This window comes from Colobus angolensis, unplaced genomic scaffold (assembly GCF_000951035.1).
Source record: "Colobus angolensis palliatus isolate OR3802 unplaced genomic scaffold, Cang.pa_1.0 Scaffold161, whole genome shotgun sequence".
In the NCBI taxonomy this organism is placed as follows: Eukaryota; Metazoa; Chordata; class Mammalia; order Primates; family Cercopithecidae; genus Colobus; species Colobus angolensis.
This window is the reverse complement of record NW_012114722.1, coordinates 3,959,771-3,967,487: the sequence shown is the minus strand read 5'-3', so window position 1 is coordinate 3,967,487 and position 7,717 is coordinate 3,959,771.

Here is a 7,717-nt window from a genome sequence, read left to right as displayed (position 1 = left end):
AAATAAAATAAATACTTGATAATTTTTTAGTTATTCTGGTGGGTATCGTCATTTGCTATTAAGGCATGTCTCTCGATGTTTATTGTTTATTTAGGAAAAAAACAGGAGAAACAATAGTGGGAGTCTTTGACTATCCAAATTAACTAAAATTAAGCAGGTTGAGTAGAATTACTTAGATATACCTCTACTGCTCATTGCATTTCTCGGGCTCAAGTTTCATAATTGAAAATTTTAAAAGCAAAGCAAACCAGAGCAAGTTATTTTGTGGATATTGACAAACTGATTCTAAAGTTTATATAGAGAGGCAAAAGATCTAGAATAGCCAACACAATATTGATGGAGAAGAACAAAGAAGAAGACTAACACTTCAAGACTTACTATGAGACTACACAGTAATCAAGACAATAATCAAGTATTGGCAGAAAAATAGACAAATAGGTCAGTAGAACAGACTAGAAAGACCAGAAATAGACCAACACAAATATATTCAACTGAATTTGACATAGGAGCAAAGCAGTTAGGTGGGGAAAAGACAGTCTTTTCAACAATGGTACTAGAACGACTGGATATCCACATAAAAAGAAAATGAATCTTAACATAGACCTTATACTCTTCACAAAAATTAGCTCAAAATGGATCATAGACCTAAATGTAAAATGCAAAACTATAAAATTATGAGAAGATAACATAGGAGAAAATCTAGATAATCTTGGGTTTGGCAATGACTTTTTTTTTTTTTTTTTATGAGACAGAGTCTAGCTCTGTCGCCCAGGCTGGAGTGCAGTGTGGCGCAATCTCAGCTCACTGCAAGCTCCGCCTCCTGGGTTCACGCCATTCTCCTGTCTCAGCCTCCGGAGTAGCTGGGACTACAGGCGCCCACCACCACGCCCGGCTAATTTTTTGTATTTTTGGTAGAGACGGGGTTTCACCGTGTTAGCCAGGATGGTCTCGATCTCCTGACCTCATGATCCGCCCGTCTCGGCCTCCCAAAGTGCTGGGATTACAGGCGTGAGTCACCACGCCCGGCCGGCAATGACTTTTAAGATACAACACCAGGACCTGGCACGGTGGCTCAAGCCTGTAATACCAGCACTTTGGGAGGCCGAGGCGGGCAGAGCATGAGGTCAGGAGATCTAGACCATCCTGGCTAACACGATGAAACCCCACCTCTATTAAAAATACAAAAAATTAGCCGGGTGTGGAGGTGGATACCTGTAGTCCCAGCTACTCGGGAGGCTGAGGCAGGAGAATGGCATGAACCCAGAGGCCGGGGAGGTTGCACTGAGCCAAGATCGCACCACTGCACTCCTGCCTGGGTGCCAGAGTGAGACTCCGCCTCAAAAAAAAAAAAAAAAAAAAAAAAAAAAAAGATACAACACCAAAGACAAAGCCCATGAAAGAACGACTTGATACGTTGAACTTCATTCAAAATAAAAACTTCTGCTCTGTAAAACAACAGTCAAGAGAATGAGAACACAAGTCACAGATTGGGAGAAAATATTTGCATAAGACATATCTGATAAAGGATTGTTATCCAAAATATACAAAAGACTCTTAAAACTCAACAGCAAGAAGTCTAACAACCTAATTAAAAATGGGCAAAAGATCTGAACAGATGCCTCACCAAAGAAGATATACAGATGGCAAATAAGCATAAAAAAGATGCTCAACATCATATGTAATTAGAGAATTTCAAATAAAAACAATGAGATACCACTACACACCTATTAGAATGGCTAATATTCAAAACACTGACAACATCAAATGCTGCTGAGGATATGAAACAACAGGAGCTCTTATTCATTGCTGGTGGAATTGCAAAATGGTGCAGCCACTTTTGAAGCCAGTTTGGCAGTTTCTCAAAAAACTAAACATACTCTTACCCATATGATCCAGCAATCATACTCCTTAGTATTTACCCCAAGGAGTTGAAAACTTACGTCTACACAAAAACATGCACACAGATGTTTAGAGCAATGTATTCATAATTGCTAAAATTTGGAAGCAACCAAGTTATCCTTAAGTAGGTGAATGGGTAGATTGTAGTACATCCAGCCAATGGAATGTTATTTAACACTAAAAAATAATGAGCTATCAAGCTATGAAAAGGCACAAAGGAACCTTAATGAATATTACTAAGTGAACTGGCTAGCCATATGCAGAAAACTGAAACTGGACCCCTTCCTTACACCTTATACTAAAATTAACTCAAGATGGATTAAAGACTTAAATGTAAATCCGAAAACCATAAAAACCCTAGAAGAAAGCCTAGGCAGTACCAGTCAGGACACAGGCATGGGCAAAGACCTCATGACAAAAACGCCAAAAGCAATTGCAGCAAAATTCAAAATTGACAAATGGGATCTAATAAAACTAAAGAGCTTCTGCACAACAAAAGAAACTATCATCAGAGTGAACAGGTAGCCCATAGAATGGGAGAAAATATTTGCAATCTACCCATCTGACAAAGGTCTGATATCCAGAATCTACAAGAAACTTAAACGAATTTACAAGAAAATAAACAAACAACCCCATCAAAAAGTGGGTAAAGGATATGAACAGACAGTTCTCAATAGAAGACGTTTATGCGGTCAACAAACATATGAAAAAAAGCTTAACATCACTGATCATCAGATAAATGCAAATCAAAACCACAATGAGATACCATCTCATGCCAATTAGAATGACAATTATTAAAAAGTCAGGAAACAATAGATACTGGCGAGGCTGTAGAGAAATAGGAATGCTTTGACACTGTTAGTGGGAGTGTAAATTAGTTCAACCATTGTGGAAGACAGTGTGGCGATTCCTCAAGGATCTCAAACCAGAAATACCATTTGACCCAGCGATCCCATTACTGGGTATATACCCAAAAGAATATAAATCATTCCACTATAAAGACACATGCATACATATGTTTATTGCAGCGCTGTTTACAGTAGCAAAGACATGGAACCAATCCAAATGCCCATAAATGACAGACTGGATAAAGAAAATGTGGCACATATACACTATGGAATACTATGCAGTCATTAAAAAAGAATGAGATCACGTCCTCTGCAGGGACATGGATGAAACTGGAAGCCATCGTCCTCAGCAAACTAACGCAGGAACAGAAAACCAAATACCACATGTTATCACTCATAAGTGGGAGATGAACAATGAGAACACATGGACACAGAGAAGGGAACAACACATACCAGGGCCTGTTGGGGGTTGGGGGCGAGGTGAGGGAACTTAGAGGATGGGTCAATAGGTGCAGCAAACCACCATGGCACACATATACCTATGTAACAACACTGCACATCCTGCACATGTATCCCAGGTTTTTTTAGAAGAAATTTTTAAAAAAAGAAGATTACTAAGTGAAAGAAGCCAATCTGAACAGGCTACACACTATATGATTCCAACTATAGGACATTCTGGAAAAGGCAAAACTATGGAGAGAGTAAAAAGATTGGTGGCTTCAAGGAAGTGGGAGGAGGGAGGGATGCATAGGTGAAACATAGAGGATTTTTAGGGCAGTGAAACTATTCTGTATGATGTTATAATGGTGAATACATAGCATTATATATTTGTCCCAAACCAAAGAATATACAACACCAAGAATGAACCTAAGTATTTACATTAACTATGCACTCTGGGTGATAATGCTGTGTCAATTTAAGTTCCTTTCTTGTAACAAATGTACCAGTCTGGTGCAGGATGTTGACAGTGGGTAAGGCTGTGGGTGTGTAGGTGTAGGGGGTACATGACAACTCTGTGCTTTCTGCTCAATTTCGCTGTGAACCTAAAACTGCTGTTAAAAAAAAAGTCTATTTTAAAATATGTAAAGCAAAAGCTTATGGTTTCTGAGAGATATACTAAGGATGCGGCCATTGTGTATTTTATCATAAGAGTATTAAAAGGCCAGGAATTGCAGGAATTTTTTAAAGCATGCAAGCTTTTATACAGACCTATCATCTTCTTAATTAAAATGATGTTCTTATTGTTTTCATTATGTAAGAATTGGAGGCAAAACTGGGTGGCACTTGGGAGGCTCTATTTATTCCCCACCATATGGTGTAGGGCTGCTTTTTAGGTAGGTAGCTACCTACATGGTGAGATATGGGAGATGCTTAAAGGCTACTTTTAACTTAAAATTTCACCTACTATTCTGTCATGGTATCTCCTTCTTTCTCTCCTAACCATAAATGGATCCTGCCTGCTTCTCATTTTTAACACATCTAGTATCTAGCCCATGTACTGATTGACACATACAAGGTGTTCAATAACTGTGTAATAAATTAGTTGTTGATTCTGAATTTAAAAAAAGGACAGTCTCTGACATATTTTTTTTTTAAAGTTGAGTATTCTCCTTTTATTTCTTGAATTTGACAAAGCCAAATTATTTAAGCCTGAATATCTCATAACTTTCTTTTAAATTACATTGTTTAGCCAGGTGTGGTGGCTCAGGGCTGTAATCCCAGCACTTTGGGAGGCCAAGGCGGGCGGATCACGAGGTCAGGAGTTTGAGACCAGCCTGGCAAACATAGTGAAACGCCGTCTCTACTAAAAATGCAAAAAATTAGCTGGGCATGGTGGTGGGTACCTGTAATCCCAGCTACTCGGGAGGCTGAGGCAGGAGAATCACTTGAACCCGGGAGGCGGAGGTTGCAGTGAGCCGAGGTCATGCCATTGCACTCCACCCGGGCAACAGTGTGAGACTCCGTCTCAAAAATAAATAAATAAATAAATAACATTGTTTATTTTGCTTCCTACAAGGGCAAATAACATGATTTTGAAACAATTGGAATGTTTCAAACTGGGTTGACAGACCAGTTGACTTTGAACTCACTGGCGTTGCAATTAGGCACGCTTATCCTCAAATGGGCTGATTTTCATATTTGAGATATGAAGCATATATGTAAATGAAATGTATTCGTATCTTTTATTTGGTGTTTCTCCTAGTAGAAATGTCAGATGACATTCTAGAGCCTTTAAACATAATGAAAACTAAATTAAAGCCTATTTCTATAAGTCTGGCTTTATTTCTTATTCTTTTCCTTACCGTTATACGCATCTTAAGGCATCATTGCCTTCCTGTATCTTCTTACTTCCATGCAAAGTGGCAATAGTGTAGATCTTCTGTCATTATGGCCACTACCTCACCACCTGGTCTGGCCCCAAATCACTCTCTAATGTTTGCATAGACGTACACCCACTTCATACCTGGCTTTCTGATTGGTGAACTTTTTGTTCTATACTGATATATAACTAGACTACTTTAGAATTAAAATAGTTTGAGATTCTGCAAAGTAACCTAGAAAATGAAAGGTAGAAACAATAATTGAGGTAAATCAAAAACATATCATACATTTGTATGAAAACCATCTGTGATGAAGTAGTATGGAAAGAGAAAAGTTAAAAGATAAATGAGTTCTTGTCCTTCTGGATATAAGATGAATATAACCTGGGATCAGGAAAAAATTCCCCTTGGGGTGTTTTATTACCTAGTCCCATAGACTGTAGGATTTATGCTCTCCCCTTTCCCGTGTTGAGTGCTGTGTAAGAAAGATGTGAACTAAACAGATGGCTAAAAATACAATCGATGCCTAGGTTTCTAAGCTTTGAAATGATAATTCAGCAAATACTACCCTAGTCTCTGACTTTACTCCAAGGAGTGTTTTAGAAACTCATTTAGGAGCATGGCCTCCAAAAAAAATAAGTTTTGGAAGGTAATCCTTTATTTTTGTTTTTCCTTTGAAATGCCAATAAAGCTCAAGTGACAACAGTCAACAACTTTCTAATCCATATTTCTAGCTTATAAGAACCGAGTTATTCCACAAATATCTCTCTTTCTCCCATCACACCAGTATCTGCCCATGTATTAGAAGCAGTCTTCCACTGTTTAAGAGGAGGAACAGCAGGTTGGGCATAGTGGCTCATGCCTATAATCACAGCACTTTTGGAGGCCGAGGTGGGAGGATTGCTTGAGGCCAGGAGTTCGAGACCAGCCTGGGCAACATAGGGAGACTCTGTCTCTACAAAAAATACAAAAATTAGACAGGAATGATGGCATGCACCTGTAGTCCCAGCTGCTCGAGATGCTGAGGCAAGAGGATTGCTTGAGCCCAGGAGTTCAGGTTACAGTAAACTATGATCACACACCACTGCACTCCAGCCTGGGTGACAGGGTGAAACTCTGTTTCAAAAAAAAAAAAAAAAAAAAAGAATTGTGGTAACACATATGTAGTAACAACACCTTTTCCAAGTCTTTTACAGTGCCCCCTTTAGATGCAAGTAGCAATAAGCCAAATCCTATTAAGATGGAATGATCACTGCTCTGTAGCTACTTTGTCCAAATATGGGCTCCCAGTTTATGCCATTAAGTTCAGAAGTTTGAGCTACACCAACCTTTTCCAGTCATTGTCACTAGACTATGGACATCAGCATTTTTACTGTTAGCAGGTACATGGCTGATAACAGGTGATAGTCCATACTCTGTCCTTAATCCAGGCTTGGCCTAACAAAAGAGACAACATCTAAATGGAAAAGAATGGGGGTAGTTTTGATCTCCTTTGACATTGCCAATGCTTTATGTTATTACTCTCTAGGCTGACTTGAAAGAACACAGACTTTGTGAAAACATTTTAATGGAAGGAAGTATCAAGTAAAACTCAGAATTGTAACATTACTTAGCAATGCCTGGAGCCTGCATCTTCCTGCCACCATTATCACAATAAACTCATAAAGGTGTAAAACTATGCAGAGCTATGTCAGACACATTAAAATAACATCTGCTAAATGACTCTTATGGCACATTTCTTTCCTTGTTATTCTTTCCATTCATCATTTTCTCCTTACCTAGTTTTGAACTGGGCTGAGATAGAAAACAAAGAAACAAAAAATATTACTATAGTTCCTGTAGTACAGCTGTTTTGGTATTCTCTTTTACATATTTTTTCTATCAGTGGTCTAAGAAATATTAAAGGACAGCATAAGCATACCAGTATGCAAAGAAAAAATACTGTTATCCTGATCTCAATCTACTTGTGAATTTTTGGAAAATAATAAGTTTGTATAAACGTCAACTTTAAGAGTTGAGGCTGTAATATGGTTTGGCTCTGTGTCTTCACTCAAATCTCATCTCGTTGCTCCCATAATTCCCACATGTTGTGGGAAGGACCCAGTGGGAGATGATTGAATTATGGGTCTCACAAGATCTGATGGTTTTAAAAATGAGAGTTTCTCTGCTACAAACTCTCTCTTTCCTGCTGCCATCAATGTAAGACGTGACTTGCTCCTCCTTGCCTTTCACCTTCCACCATGATTGTGAGGCTTCCCCAGCCACATGGAACTGTAAGTCCAATAAACCTTTTTCATTTGTAAATTGCCCAGTCTCAGGTATGTCTTTATCTGCAGTGTGAAAATGGACTAATACAGTAAACGGGTACCAGTAGAGTGGTGTGCTGCTGAAAATATACCCGAAAATGTGGAAGTGACTTTGGAACTGGGTAACAGGCAGAGGTTGGAACAGTTTGGATGGGCTTCCGAAGAAGACAGGAAAATGTAGGAAAGTTTGCAACTCCCTAGAGACTTGTGGAACGGCTTTGACCAAAATGCTGATAATGATATGGACAATGAAATCCAGGCTGAGGTGGTCTCAGATAGAGATGAGGAACTTGGAAACTGGAGCAAAGGTAACTCTTGTTACGTTTTAGCAAAGAGATTGGTG